At 38.2% G+C, this 16,919-nt stretch overlaps 2 protein-coding genes across 3 annotated transcripts in view; one reads left to right on the forward strand and one right to left on the reverse strand.

The window, feature by feature from the left end:
- Nucleotides 1–16,919, reverse strand: part of LOC122415254 (uncharacterized) — a 179,796-nt gene that overhangs the window by 97,723 nt on the left and 65,154 nt on the right. The gene's annotated exons all lie outside the window — the stretch shown is intronic.
- The window catches only part of LOC122415145 (tRNA dimethylallyltransferase), an 86,197-nt gene that overhangs the window by 16,888 nt on the left and 52,390 nt on the right, over nucleotides 1–16,919 (forward strand). The window lies entirely within an intron of this gene.

The raw sequence follows: 16,919 nt of genomic DNA on the forward strand, positions 1-16,919 counted from the left end.
GAGTGCTAAATTTTCAAAACGCTTTTAGACCAAGTTGTGTTCAAGCATATTTAATTGACGTGAAAAAATATTGAAAATGATAGTTTTGCAAAACTATCAACTGATAGATGCAAATTTCCATGATGACACATTTTCAGAGGGATTTTTTAACCGATTTTATTGCACCAAGTCTCATTTTGTTCCTCAACTGATTCTCTACGAATTCACCACGCAGATTTTTCTTTAAACTCATTCCTTCAGAAATTATGAATGAACATTTTTTTTCACTTAATCAACAATTAGCTGCAACAGTGAAACGATCAAGTTGCAATAAAATCGTCGAAAAAACGCAGATAATTCTTTGAAAAATACCAGTGAAAATGTGACAGCGTGGAAATTGGCATTTATCAGTTGATGGTTTTGCAAAACTAGCGTTTTTAATATTTTTACATATTAATAAGATATGCTGTAATACAAATCCACTAACAATAAATTTAATCGGTACGTTGAACTTGGTCTAAAAGCGTTTTGAAAATTTAGCACTCATTTGACTAGCATCCAGTACAGGAGTTAACTTAAGGGATAATTTTCGTGGTAAGAAAAACACTCTATGTTCTTCCCTGGGACTCAAACTTTCTTCATACCAAATTTCATCTAAATCGGTTCAGCGGCTTCAGCTTGAAGAGGCAACAAACAGAGTTACTTTCGCATTTGTAATGTTAATAAAAATAAATTGATAAATAATGATAATAAAGTGGGGAGGTAATGATAGCAGAGAAAAATATAGGAACCGTAAATTATTGATGGTCTAATAAAAATTTCAAGTCGTCTATTGAATTTTATAAAATAGTTGTCTGCTCATATAGACAAAATGGAGAAAAAAATTATGAAACTCAATTTATTTGCAAGGTTTTTGAAAATAATGCGATTTTTTTTTTTTTTTTTTTAATGTGTTAATGATAATTCAGATATTACATTAATAATATTGTCCTACATCATCGTAAGGATTAATGATGTTGAAAAAGTAATTGATCTCAACTCGCAACGTTAGGAATTCTTAGGATTTCATGTAACGAATACTGGATATTACCTCAATGTGAATTTCCATCAATTACGAAAAAATATCAATTCAAATAAGAACCGTGAAACTGTTTTCATTTTACGCTTATCCATGGGACTGTGTACCAAAATACCGGTTTTGTGGCTTCTTGAACCAGGCTTGTTCTCAATTATCTCAATTCAATCAGTTTTCAGTTGATTGGCAGAATTTCGTTCAATGATCAACGAAGAGGACTGATTTTTAGTTTAATTCAAAGTCGGTTAACCCCGCAGGTTCGAATGGTTTCGAAGCATTTTTATTCTTCAACGAAAATCGTAAATTCTGGAAAACTCTTGGTATTTTCTAAAACCCTTTTCGTGTCAACCCGTTTTGGCAACGTTTAGCATCTAAACGAACGAATCTCACAGACTTGAATAATTGCATGATGCTTTAGAGATGGGTGGCCATAAAAAAATAATACCAGACTTCCTGATTCGATGTTCGATCTTGAACGTTCGTTCACGTGTTCGCTATTCAACTCGGAACGTTTTCTGAACAGTCTTCGGTTGTCTGATAAAAAATAAATATCTTCCTCCCATTTGTACGTTTTTTTTTTTTCGTTGTCCCAAAAATTTATTCACGCTCGCTATTCTTACCTCCGTTTATGTACGTGTGTACCGCACGCATGTTTGTAACTAGGGTGCCGCTATGTAGATAATTTTATTTTCCATTGTCAAACGAGTAACCAGGTGCAACTTTCAAGGTCCTTTCGAAAAACTTTTGAAGGGAACTTTTAGGCCCTTCCTTCTTTCTTTTTGTTCGATACGACTCTTCTTCCTCTTATTTCCCTTTTCTCTCTCTCTCTCTCTCTCTCTCGCTTTCTTCTTTTCCTTCAACTTTTTTCTTTCTCTTTCTCGGTCGTACTTCTTTCGCATCCTTTTGTCAGACAGCCAATGGCAAGCTTGCCACTCGCGCTACAATTCGCGTCCATTCATCTTATTGTTGAACCATTTGAGGCTGAGTTTCTGCAGGTTTTTACAATACGAGCACTTACACATTATTTCGTGAACGTGCAGACAGCAAATTCTTTTTGCACGTTCCACGGCTCTGTATCTTTTTACTGCTTCATCCATTAAGAACTTTCAGGCTCGCTGTAGTTTTCGAAATATTTCGAAAAACATTTGCAATTTTCCTTCACGTCACAACATAATTATTCATCAGTGTTTTAGCTTGATAATTACAACGAGTTTTACAGTAAGAACGAACTTATTGAAATTGAAAAGAATATGAAAATAATTTACACTGAATCTTGTAAATCTTCAATTGGTATAATTATTGCTATTTTTTGCGAATTGCTGAAAAGTTCAATTCGAAATTTGTATGAATATTCTTTCGATTGAAAAAAAACATGGACGAATTTTCTTAATAATCATTTTGTGGTCGACCTTTTGCCTTTCTTTGCTAAACACAATGGGGACACGTTTTCCCAATCGAAGAGGCGAAAGAAGGAGAGACTGAGGAGGGCTCGAGCCTAGAAATTATTTGACCCACTTGAAATCGTTTTCGTTTCGATCGAAGAATAGACCGGATGTTAGCCTTGATATAGATGAAACTGGAACGTCATTGTTCGACGTTTGGTTTCCTCTTTTTCCTTTCTGTTCGAATAATTTATTAATCACTATCCTCGATTGTTTTTTGTTTCGATTGCAAATCGAAGCCATGACATTTTTTCACTTCGCTCCACTTTTTCAATCATTACATCATTTTTTCCCGATGTATCGCAGAAAACATTGCAAAAACGGAGTTTTACTTTTATCGTTAGAATCATCAACATTATCTCTTGAAATTTCAGTGATACAAACGCACACCGCGCAGTAATGGATAAAAAACTTCTGAAAATCTCCAATAAACGAGTCGAGCCTTTTGTTTGTAACGAAAGAGCAATGAAGCAAAATTCTGCTCATTCAATCGCGTTGTATGATCGAAATTGCGAGTCCATTCGACTCCGAGAGTCCCATGCATCGTCTTAATCTGTAATCAACTTGAGTTTGGGGCTTGTACTCGAAATGGTTATTGCTGAAAATTGCCCAGCGGTTCTTTTTTCTCCCCGTCGTGATGCGTAAAGTCAGATAAATTTCTGTACAATCGTTCGGCACCCGAAAAGCACGCTGGAGAAAGAAGGATGACGATAAAAAAAGAAAAGAAAAGAAAATAAGGGAGAGAAAGGGGCAGCGAGATCGAAATATCGCAAGGTGTTAAAGTCTCATTGTGAAAGACGCACGAATATTCATTTTCGAAAAAAAATAATAAGCACCGTCCTTTGCATATTGCATCGTAAAGATTAATGTCCGAAAAAAAGAAACAGAATAAATTCGATCGCTTTCTCTCTCTCTCTCTCTCTCTCTCTCTCTCTCTCTCTCTCTGATGTCGAGCCTATCTCGAAAGCGCACAAAGCATCGCTTAGAATTAATTAATGTACGTGTCCAGTAATTTGTGCGTGCACAACGACAAACATCCAGATAATTAGAGTCGATCTTGAACTGGTAATTACTCGATGTGCTGATAACTTAAAAAACATATGCGAACAACAAATTGCTCATTGCATACTCACGGTCGATCTTGCTCTCTTTTCCATTCTTCAGTCCTTCCTTTACAAAATGTAATAATTATAATTATTATTTTGAAACCACTCTCGTCTCATATACTTATGCTCGTGTGATTTATGTGACATTTTTTTCTTACTCTTTTTCCTATTTAATCACTTGGCAATACGATGAATCAATGTTTCTTCTAATAATCTTGCAAAACTTTGAGTTTGCAAGTTGGGTCTGTTGGGAATTCCTTCCCTAACAGTTTACGTCAAAATGCTGCTACATTTTTTTAGATATTTACTAACAACAACGCGGGTGCTGCGCACCTGCTTTAGGGGCAAAAAACTAACTAATAATGAAGCTTGGCAACGATCTATGACAACGAACAAACAAAACCATGGCAACGAATAGAGACTTAACATTTCGATGTATCGAAATGTCTTTCTTAAGAAAGGATTTCATTAAGTTAGTTCATGCACGAAACGATTTTCTTAAGAAAGTCTTGAAATTTACACAGAATTTAAATGGGTAGTCGGCTGACACGCATATCAAATTTTAAAAGGCTCGTCTTATTGGCTATTGAGATAAACGTGTTTAAATATGAAGAAAAATACGCTTATTAGTGAACACTTATTACAAAGTTTATGAAAAAGTACACAACAACGATGAAGTATTTAATGAAGATCTGGGAAAAAATTCGAAACGTCTTACTAGTAATAAAGATGTGTATTACGTTGAAGATTGAACGAAATTGGTGATGAGCACTCGTATAACTTCACATTTGCTTATTTCGGCATTTTGCTACTTCTTGGCTCGGCCTTTCCTGTCATAGCCTTCTGTCATTTTATTAATATTTTTTTCTTCATCCATTTCCCTTTGCGCTCTTTAGTGCGATTTTTTACACAAAAAACTATAGTATTTTTGCTAAGTTGAAAAAATGTATTTACTATTTCGAATTAATAACTCTGACATTAATTTAGAGTGATAATATCCTTAATTAGGAAGTAAAAAATCGACCCAGTTTAGACACCCATAAAATACGATCGATTGGGCATAATCCATCTTGAATGCAACATATTTTGTCGTATCTTTGTTGCGTGAAATGAAAAAAATAACTCGTGCCATTAAATTGTTTTTCGAATGAATGAAATACGCTTTGTGTTTTATGAAGCTCAGTAGTTTCATTACAATCGTCGTAACATTCCTGATATCCCAATATTTAACTTACTTTTTATTACTTTCATGTGTACTTCATTTGTGTGTCAACTTTTTCCCATAGTTTTATGATTTAATCGTTATTCTCGTAGTCGAGTGTGAGAATTCATGAAAAAACTTGAATCTCATAAACTCGAGTGATCTCAGCCTCGAATTTTCTTCGGATATTGGAATCATCATTCCAATCGAAACATTGATGGGGGGTTTTATTCATTCTTTCGCAGTCACGTAAACACGAGAGAAAACCCGGAGTTAACTAAGTGTCAGTACGAAGAAACAGGTGACTTCGAAAATTGGAATTTCAGTTGGTCCTCGCCACCGAACCGTCCGACTCGTTTGCCTCGTACAAAGTTTCAAATATTCTCAGAATTCGTGGTCAGAATACACGTGCGTATTGGAACATCGATAAACAACGCGGCGTCGTTTTTGAATTCGTCTCTCTCTTCTTCTCTTTCCTTCTCTCCATTCATTTCTGATGATCGCCTCTAATTTACCACAGTCCCCATGCTCGAATCCCGAGTCTTTCCTATTTTCCGTACGTGACGAAACGGGACCGCCTATTTTGCCTACCTGAATATTTGCGACTCGCGTTTAAGGCTTGAGAACGTAAAATCGCCCACCTCTATAGGGAGCGCGCGAGCTGCAACTTCCAGCGATTATTTATGGCCCGGGGACAAATGACGCTGACACAAGAATGTAAAATCGCTCTCCAATCATTTTTCTCCCTTTTCGCCGACATTATGGCTATTTTTATAAAAGTAAAATGTGCCAATTGACAATACACTCGATTTATCAAGAGGCTCTTTTCTCCCGGAGCATTCATGGAATTGTGCCCTCTCTCGATCGACTCCCATTACTATTTTTCGCACAATGTCACGCGGAAAGTCTCTCGCTTCCAATTTTCCAAAAACCTTCAACACTTTTCATCTACAATGCTCACCCCCCCCAACGCCAGATGTTTCGATGTGACATGACATTTTTCACGATATTACGCCTCCTAGAATCTCGCCTCAAGGTCGCTTTTCTGCCGCTGTACGAGACATAATCGGACAATAACACGAGTGTCCTTGACGCATCGCGAATTATCGAGCGAAATACATCCACGCGCGTTCGAGGCTTTTGACCGCTTGGCTCGTTCGTCCGCAGCCTTCTTTTTTTTCGCTCCGCTTCAGACTTCTTATATGGTACAATCGAGCCGAACTCTATACTCTGATGTAGACGCCGATTTCTACGACGGAGATTTTTTCACCTTGAGCGAGGTCAGTCAAGGGTTATATTACGGCCTACGCATTTGGCTCGCGATTCACAATGCGGGGCTTCGCATCTTCCTACTTCCTTCGCTCACTTGTTTATTTACTTATTCATCTTTTCTCATTTGACTCGTTCCTTCCTTTATCGCTCGCTGTGCATGGGAATGTTGGGAATTGTAGGTCAGCTCAGCGATCGGAGCGCTTTTGGCTTTTACCACGCCGATCGATATTTCCTCGTCGTTTCGGAACTTTTCAGTTTTTATTCCTTCTATCTTTGTCCGATTGAAATTGCATTTATTTTGTCAATATTGCCAATTGGAAAACATTTTATTTAGGCTTTGTCAAAACAAAAGACGATACTTTGTTACTCTCGATTTAGACAAATTTACGAGACCCTTTGTCCGAGGAAAAATCGTTTGATCGCTTGATTTTGTATCGCGAAAAGTATCAAATCATAGAGCGAAATATATTCGAATAAAAGTGTCCGAAATTTTCTAGATTTTATGTATTTTATATAATACAGTTTCCCTTGTACACGATTTTAGGGTTTCCTAGTTCCATCGCCATTATCTTACTCGGCTTATTTAGTGTAAAATCCGCGTCCAGGAAAACTGATGGAAACCCGTATCGATGCAGTCCATCACGTTTAAACTGACATTTTGGTTGGCTCGCATTATGAAAAATTCGGAATAAAAAGCCTCATGCTTGGTGATCGATGCGTCAGTCGAAATGTGGCTAAACTGGTCGTCCATTCAAGTCTTTGCTCGGACTGGGGCACCGCTGCTGTCTAATTGTATTTTTTTTTGTGAACCTACCCTCTTCCGAGTGTTTTTCTTTTTTTTTAGTGCATTGCCCCACGGAGTTTGCACGAGATCCAAAGGAAACTACGGAAAGCCTGGCGGATACGATGATCTGTATTTTTACTGAGTTTCGGCTGGTTCTCAAGTTATCAGAAACTGGGAAAAAAATGTCGCCAGTCGGTGAGTGATGCGCCAGCCGGTGCACGGCTCTTCGGCCATCGATCCAAGTATCAGCCTCGTCCGAGGCTGTTTCGCTTGGGAGATCGCCGAAGCCATACGCCGAGGGTGCACCCATCACTGTCGTTTCAAGACTAATTTTATCTGTTTTTTCTTTAAATAATTGAGTACAAAATTGTAGCGTTGAAACTATAAATGATTAATTGATTGGACTGTCTCCAAATATTCGAGGTTTTCGAAGCTAAACTATCGAGCAAGTTGTTCTGGGAACATTCACATGGGGACATCGACAATTAACCAAGTTCCAATTACGTTTTATCCCACCGTAACCACAAATGCTGTACATCCAGTTTTGGTATAGATCGATGAAAAAAAAATCGAACGAACAGACAGTTTGGCAGTATTAAAGCGATTCGTGTCTTGTTAAGAACGTATTTGATGATATAAATGAGGACTCGATCGAAAGAGTTCGCGTCCGTGTGCGAAATAGTAAGAGAAAGGGAGTGAAAGAAAAAGATGAAGAGAAAAAGAAAATGAGAAAGAACTTTCTGTGATCTCACCCGGACTCTCGTTTGCCGATACTTGACCTTTTATGGCGAAAAACGTGAATCGAACATGCGAGAATGATGGATGTAATTGCACGCGGATAAAAAATTATATGAAAAATCACAATCGCGCATCGGTGCTCTGAGAATTTTCTCTGCAAACTCTAATTTCTCACTCAAATGTCATTAATATTCTGCAAAAAAGTCACAACTTTCAATAGAAAATTAAATTCTCCTTTACAAAGCAATAATCAAACCAACATGGACGTGTGGTATATACAATTATAGGGAACTGCCAGCAAATCTAACATAGAAATATTACAGAGATTCCAATCGAAAACTCTAAGAACAATCGCAAGTGCGCCGTACTACGTGAACAAAAAAACTCTGGACGACCTGAAAAGACCATGCGTCAAATCAGCCATCCCCGAACACAGCAGGAGATTCACGCAGACTTCGAAAACATCGAAATGCACTGGCTCGCAAACTGCTCGATCAAACCAATGAAATAAGAGGACTGAAACGTATAAAGCTTCTCGACCTGATTAATTAAGCAAACCAATAATATGAAGAAAAACACAGAACATCATCGAACGCAATCCATAAAATAAAATCGACAAATTTAATCGCACAGCACAATTATTGAATTCACGGAACAGATTGTAATTTATAATATTGTCAATAAAAAAAAAAAAAATAAAAAAAAAAGTTAAATTAGGAAATTATTTAAATTTGGCATACGTATTGTTTAACATATGAACAACACCTCTATAAAATTTTAACAAGTTTCACCATCCCGAACCCGAGATATATGCAATTGAAGTTGACTCAATTAACACGTAACATATGGACCATGCATAGGCAAACAGCACATTATTAATTCTACCGCTAGTACTAAAATTAGGAAGTTTATAAAAAACGAGGAGGAGCTAGAGCAGGATATGACAGATATTGTGAAAAAAAATCAAGGTGATTGACCATCTAGTTTGACAGATATAGTCCCGAGAAGTACGAAGGTTTAGGCTGCATACGATATATTTTGCAAGCGAACGAGCGAACGTCGTCTGTATAGGCAACCTTTTCTGTGTGTTGAAGCGTAGCCCGGATAGTTCCGTCAAAAAATTTACTCGCGACGTCAGATGAAAAATACTTTTAGAATAAATTTTACGAAAGCAAATGATATTTGTACTATATCTGCTGGCACCGAGTACGTATATAGGCTCTTTACAAAGTTATTGATTACGATCCGAACGAATTATCAACCGTTTTAATATGCAAACGGTACATAACTTTTGGTTGGGGCTGTCGTAGGGGATCGAGCTTAATGCCCGAATGACGAGATTTTGTTTTGTTTTGTTTTTTCGTCATTCGAATATTGAATCGTTGTTAGAGTGAAGTTTCAATTGGGAGAATTTCATATGACGAGAGATGAATTGAGCATAATTTTTATGACGATTATCATCGAACAATGTGTGAATTGGCAGATAAATGATGAAGTTGAAATTCGAGCAATTGGGAGAATTTACGAGTCTCCTGTCGTCATTAATTTCTCTGCTGCATCTTTCTTTCTCTTTTTCCTTCCTCGTGTCTTGGTTGATTGACGCGATTTGTTCGGCGAGCGTTCGCCTCGAGTAAGGACGGAAATTCCAATCGAGCTCTTCCAAGTCCGTTCACTTCTTTTGGCAGCGAATTCAAGGATTGCGCAAATCGAATGACGCCGCGTCGACGATCGAAACGCGACGCAGTTTTTTTCTAAATTGCATCCTCGCCACGTGCGTCGCAGTTTGTCATTATTATCCAATGATACAGTAATAACAAAATAAGCCAGCGATTCGTCGAGGGTTATTGACTCGGTATCTCACTGTTGCACTTTTTTGACGACGCGTTTCCATTACCCTCATTTCTTTGCCTGCTTTTTCGAGCGCTCTCGTCCTTTTCTTTTGGCCTGATGTTGCATTTCGCAGCTTTATCAAATGCCCTTTCTCAGTCCCGTCGTTCGCCAGCCTCCCTTTTTCTCTCTGGAGGCAGGAGAGCGAAAGAGTGCGAGAGAGGGAAAAGAAGTCTGCTTTAATAAAGAAGCAGGTTTTTTTTTTATTTCTTTACGATTCGCGTCGCTCTCGAAACGGGCTCGTTCACCCAATCCTTCGGACACGCCCAACCAAAGAGTCCCTCTCGGTCCTTCCCTCTCGTCCTTCTTTCTTCATTCATCTTTCCGTCTCTCTCGCTCTTTGCCTCTTCCAAACGGGATATCTCGTCATACGTACACATTTTTTTGTTTATCTCTTTCTGTCTTCCTTCCTCCGGGCTTCGGCGAACTCGTTACCGCTTCATCGAGCATACGAGGACCAGCAGAGAGTTCCAATTCCGAAGTTCTCATCTTCGTCATGAAGAAGCTGTTGCTTAATTGCTATTACGAATTCCCTTGTAATTTTTATTTTACACTGAGAGAACGATGTGAAAAAGTTGGGGAAGAAACGAAAGAGAGAAGGAGATCGGCAGGGAAACGAAGAGAGAGAGAGAGGCGAGTTCCGAAATTCCATTCCAATAGTTCCAAGTCCATAAAAGAGTGATCCCTCTCTTTACCTTCCCCTCGGTACGGGGAAAAAACCGCGAGGAGATAAAAAGAAGAGGGACTCCCCAGACGCCTCGATCTGAAAGAGGAACGACCTCGTATAATATTGTAAGAGAAAGAGAGCGAGGGAATGACGGAGGAAGGAGGAGGAGGAGGAAAGCGAAAAAGAGAGTCGGCGGGATGCGTTGAATGTTACGAAGAAAACTGGACAATACCCTCGTCCTTTTTCCTCACGAGTTTGATCGCGCATCCCCAGGCCTGAGAAATCAAGCGGGACAGAAATTGGCGCACGATCCTAGGAGCCAGAAGATAAAAAAAGATGGAAAAGAAAGACAGGCTAAGACGTGGAAAGAAAAAAGTTGAACGGGCGAGTGAAAGAGACGCCGATAGGAAAGGAAGGGAGGAGGCAAGGGGGCGCGAGAGAAAATATTCTGGACGCGACGTAGCTCGAGACAGGGGCCTCGCAATCACCGTTTGAATCTCTGCCAACGACGTTCAACTTCCATCTTTATACACCAGCCAGCAAAAGCAACCAGTATGTTTCCCTTTCATGGATTACGTACACACCCACCATATGTAATCCGTATAAACTACGCAGAGCCCAATGCTTCCGACAACTTATTTCTCAACTCCTCAGTTTCGTTACTTCCCCAACATCTTTATGAGCCGATCCCCTCGTCCATTGTCCAGTTACCATTTTTCCTAACTTGCCGAAAATTCTACGAGAATCTCCAGAAAAATCATCCAACGTTCGATCCACGAGCGTCGCCCTTCCGCTCGGAAATTCTCGTTCAGTTTCTACTGATTGCAAATTTATGTTGCAACGTACTTGATCCGAGTCGTTTTGTGGTCGGAAATATTTATTGGTGTACCAGTGAGCAAAATATCGAACGATTTTTATCGCTGAAGAAAAAATTCTCGATTTCTTGTTCCTGGAAAACTTCGAAGCTACGGAACCCGAATTGTCATATTCGCCCTCCGCGAATGGTCTTTTCGCTTTTTATTCCTTTCTATGCGAGCGAGGGATGAATTTGAGAGAAAGGTGAAGCATCACTCGTCGTAATGACCGATTTAGGTTGACGGATAATGCAGCCGGGTTATCCGGTCTAGACGGCACTAAAAGCGCCGTGTACGAAATACAAATGACTCAAGATCGTTATTGTGCGTTATCATAATGTATGCGAAAGAGAAAGAAAACAAGCGGGGAGATTTCCCTGCGCTGCGAGTCCGGTGTGGGTGGAAAGCATAGAGAAAATGTGTTATATGAATAACGGTGTATTTAAAGGCAAGGGGAAAATCGTGTGGATGGAGGAGGCATTGGAACGAGATGAAAAAAATTCCCTCTCACGACCGAGGGAAGAATGTATCGCGAGTGGAAAAAGGGAATTGATATTTTGTGGATTTTTCATTTCCAGAAAAGGCAGGTCGATTTTCTCGATTTTTCAGAAAAAACAGGAAAATATCGTAAAGTTGTTTGAGCTAAAACATTTTGAAAAGTCTGAAATTTTGGGAAAACTACGTTTTATGATGTCCCAACAATTTCCGTTGGAGCTCCGAGGAAAAAATATCGATTTTTTTGCATCACCCTAATATGGACAAATTTTTTACAAGGTGAAAAAACTTCTCGAGGCTGACGAGGGATGATTGATTAGAATCCTCGACGCCTCATTCCTCGCGTCCGTCTCGGTCGATTTATCCTCCGAGCTCATCTCCGTTTTTTTCAACACGAAGTAAAGTCCTTGCCTACCCGAGGATTCGTATGTGCGTAATTTTTCGTTTAAATATTACAAATATAAAAAGCATTGGGCGAAAAGAAACTTGCTCATTTTACGAGTCCTTATTACAGGCCCGTAAAACTCTCCATCTTTTCGTAACCGCATAATTTGCCGTACGTTGGGAAGCAATAAAAAAACGAAGAAACGAACAGCCTCGGTTTGTGTGTACCGTTTTGTCGATGTGCATCCAAATCACCTGTTCGATTGGACATTGCGTGACTCCGGAACATGTACACAAAACTTCTCGGCTCCTCACCCTTTGAACTCAAAAAGCTAATTTTTTTTCGTCACTACCTCTGCCTCATCGTCTTCACTGATTTTTTTTCATCTTCGTAGAGCTGTTATTTTTTCGTTGTTTTCGCGTGTGTTGCTAATGACTGCCAGGTCTTTGGGTCGAAATTGCCGACTCTTTTAAATAACCATAACAATAAAAAAATACAATTTTGAGCCGTTAACGAATTTCAATACCGATATAATCCTTATTGTTGTGATTTTCAAATTTTATTACTCTCCGATTTATCGCCGAAGAGATCTTTATTTTTTTTAAATTGCTCATTTTTTCAATCCACTTGGATTTATGCAAATTCGCACGTCTTTCTAATAGACGATTTCTCGCATCACGTTGGACTTTGCTCAATCCTAAGAGATGCAATAAAAAATATTTCCATTGCGCGCTATGATCGCGTGACGAAGAAGATACTCCTTCGAGTTATTTCAAATCAATCCGTGCAATGGAAATTCTCATGAAATTATGAATAAGAGATAATTCGAGTGCAGAGTCGACAACAAAATGACAATTCGATTAAAATTTACGTCGTTACTTCTTCCGAGTGTAATTTCTCGTTGAATCTAATTGAGCTTCAATTCCCTCTCGAATCCTTTGATAGAACGAAATAATGAAGTCTTGACACGACGAATCATCGTCCTTACAATTAAGATTGACAAAGTTTTTTTTGTAAATCGATAGAGAAAGAAATAGAGAGGGAAACAGGGAGCCGGTCATTGATTTGTTTACCAACGAGGCAAAAGATCGTTCACCTAGCGAGGAAAACGTCCGGTGATCACCTGCCAAGTCACGACAAGCCACCAGCAGCAAAATTATTCTCTCTTTCTCTCGTAAAGTCTCTGAGAGTGCCACTTCTCTAGTATATGTCATACCAACACCTTTATTCTTCCTCCTCCTCATTTCTCGCTCTCTTCACTTCTTGTTTTCTTCGCTCTCACCTTCATTCTATTTTTCCTTTGGCCTTGCTCTTCATCGCTTTTTTGCCCGAAGCCATTTGATTCTCTCGAGAGGCCAATGACGTTCTCGAACATTCCTACACGCTTTAATCCCCCTTCTAGACCTTTCGTTCCTTTTCTTCCTCTACAATTCTTATTTTTTAAGTATCCCTGTACATTTTTTGTTTTTATTGAAACAGTTTTTCGATCTGATTCATTCATTGATCTCCAGATTTTCCAATAAAACATCAACAGCCTCGAGCCTAACTCATTCCTCCCGCGGTCTTCGTCCTCCTTCTTGGTCCCTTTATTTTCTTTTTAATTCTAAAGTAAATTGTGGCCACGGTGCCAAGCTCAATTTTTCGTCTTACGGCAAGGGGAAAAAGGGATTCGATTTCTTTTTTCTACCCCGGTCCCCTTTCCCTTTCTCTTCCTTCCTCTTGCTTCTTCGATTATTTTTTGTCCTTTCTCGATCCCTTTCAATCACGATAGCTGCCGACAATCGTGCCAGACGCAGGCCCCTCTCTGCAACGCACTCATCCGCAATTAAATTGTCTAGGAACCTCCGGGGAATCGATATCAAAGAACGAACATTCAATTCTTACAGTCCTCCATTTTTTATGATTTTTCTATACTAATATGATTATTATGATTATTATTATTAGTTTGAGAGATGAAATCTTTAATAAACTTATTCACCTCCCATCCAAACGTCATGCGTGATCGAAATTGACTCGACGTGTCACCGCCTTCGAGTTTAACGGTTCTACGTTCGGGGTACCGTTGATTTTCAAAGAATCTACTTTTTGGAAAGCATCACCGGCCTTTTGCTCCTACGTGGAGCGAGTTTCGTCGGTTTTCAGGATGCATATAATTTTTTTTAAATATCGGATCATTTCAACTTCAAATTCTTGCCTACCATTATTTTTCATAATTAAATATGATCATCCATGAAATCATAAGAATGAAATAAAAGCATGAGATGTGTAACAAGTTATTTTAATTGTTCACTGTTATTTACCCTGAATGTGATTTGTCAGTAATGAATTAGAATCGTAACAGGTATTTTAAAAGTCCAGTTGTCACAGTGACATTCGCGGCGGGAAGGTAGAATAACTCGAGAGCTAATCTTTTACTTGAAATTAAACGCAAGGCGAAAATTACATGCGGTGTGTTGGCGAACTAATCGAAGTAAAAAGTGGGGAGACAAATCTGCAATTTTATTGGCGATTTTATTCGGTGATTCAAGCGCCTGATTTATTCTGTCAAACACGAGATGAACTTGAAATAATGAATATTGCACTAAAACTTATTCTTTATCAGTACTTATTCGAGTTTCAACGAAATTTGCCTTTTCGCAGCAGTTATTACTAATAATTATTCTTTGCCATTGGTCTTCTCTACTCACGAACAGTCAAAAACGAGTCTGAGTATCGTGGATATGAAGGGCCAACTGTCATTGTGACACTTGAGAGCAGACAGAAAAACTTTAGTAGAGAAATCAAATTTAAGCTTGATTTTGCATATTATAGTTTATTGCCACATTTAGTATGAATAAGAAGTGAAGAAGAAATGTTCGCTTGACTCGAAAGTCGACTCTGGCTCAAAAGCTCAATCGGGAAAGTTGGAACAAGGTCATTGCTTCGAAGTACTATTTATATTGGGAGAAGGAAAAAGCACCGTAAGGGCTCGGGTGTCTCCCAGCGAGTCATGAATAAATTGACGAATGAATATATCTAAAAAAGCTTGATACAGCAATAATTCGTTTTGGTATTCGTGATAAAATCTATAAATAGATTTTTTTGTGGAACTTGACGAATTCGAACTACTATTTGGAGGGAGTTAATTTACTTGTCTCAACCCTTCCACCGCGTCCATGCTACGTTTTTCATGGTTACCCTTTCGTGAGTGCACGAAAGTTCGATACGAATAAAACTATTTAGCAATGAATTGATGTGTGCACTCAAAAAAATGATAGAATCATCGAAATCTTCTGAATCACCTCGTTCCCACACTATTTTTCCTTTCACTCGTTGAAGCACACAAACTTCTCGTATATCGCGGTGTGTTTATCATAATTTTTATTACACCCATGTGACGTTTTGAAAGAAAAAATGGGGAAAAAATATTCGCTTCCGTAATAAATATTATCTTAATAGTTCGAGAGATACTATGGTCATGGTTTAATGGTCTCTTGCTCCCCTTCAAGTCTGGAATATAGACGAGCGTATCCAACTGTTATAGGCAATCTTCGAACTGCCTGGCATAGGATTATCGGCTGTTTTTTTATATCCTCGACACAGAAAAAATGAACGTACCGGATAATTTTCTGGCGATTTTACTCGACAGGATCATCCTCGAATTGTCCCATTTACATATACAAATTTTTCATAGATTTTCCCAGCTCGGTTTCCGAATACGGTGGCATTTTTTCATCACAGAATTCCTAATTTGCATAAAATGGTTGTCAATTGTTTTTTTTTTTTTTTTTTATCTGGAATTTATATGAATTAGGGGCGCCAATCGGAGCACGAATTTTTCACGAGATTGTGATTATTTTTCATTCCTTTAGAAACTAAATTTTCGTAGCTACCTTTGCTTGATTTGGGAATGAACAAATCGTTAAATAAACATTTTTAGAGAGTTTAGGAAAATTATTGCTGAGAAAAATCATATCTACACCGAATAACTGAAAATTATAGAGACTAAATTAATCATTTATTTGTCCAAATATCAATTTTATTCGGTACGTTTTTTTTCGTGCTTACTCCTATCGTGCATTGACTATAGTTGAAACAAAATAAAGCTGACCAAAGAGACATATATGCACAAAACTCACACGTTTTACTAACTTTTAAATCGTACGGGTCGTAACTTTTGTCTTTGCATAAAACAAATGACCGTACGAACTGAACTTCCTTAAACATTAACATTGATCCGTTCCTGGTCAGGCAGAAATTCGTATTTACATTCAACGTGTTCAGAGGCCTTTCACCCGTGAAGTTATTTCTTGCTTTAACGAGCCGAAATATGAAGAATTTTGCTTTTTTTATAAAAATTTTGTGTCGGAAGTATACATGAGCAAAAATAATCCATCAGCATTGTTATAAAATTCGACATTAAACAAGATACAAAAGAGCGTGTGCTCGCAGTCCGTTAAATTAAGGAGGGTGGATCACGAAATTAAAATAATCAGAATTTGATCAAATTTGATGATAACATTCTTGGGCATTAAGTATACAAATACAATTTTTTTCAAATTTTTTTACCACATGATTATCGAATAATTGAGCGTTAAATCGAAGTTCTTATGCACGAAATCTATAACTGTGTATATGTAAACTCTATGCTTATTATACACGTGAACTTTAGTGTTCAATTACTCGAGAGCTATGTGGTAGAAAAATCTAAAAAAATTTATATTGTCTTATATATTTTTAAAGAATACATTTACCAAATTTTATCAAATTCTTATCATTTTTAAATTCTTAATATTTTTAACATGGTTTATCATGGCAACATTGTATCGTCGCGATCCACCCTCCTCAATATAAAAATCAAGGAAGAGGTCCGTGCACGAGACCTTTTAGAGTCAGTCACTTTTTCGACCATGGCAACGCACAGTTATTCGACAGATCTCACATTTCATTGAATAAAATACATATTGCTCTGCTTAATCTTTGCGCCGGTTCCATGGCCATAAATTACACGGCAGAAGAACACCGACAAAAAATCACACCGCAATGAAGTGTATC

This window comes from Venturia canescens, chromosome 8, assembly GCF_019457755.1.
Source record: "Venturia canescens isolate UGA chromosome 8, ASM1945775v1, whole genome shotgun sequence".
NCBI classification, from domain to species: Eukaryota; Metazoa; Arthropoda; class Insecta; order Hymenoptera; family Ichneumonidae; genus Venturia; species Venturia canescens.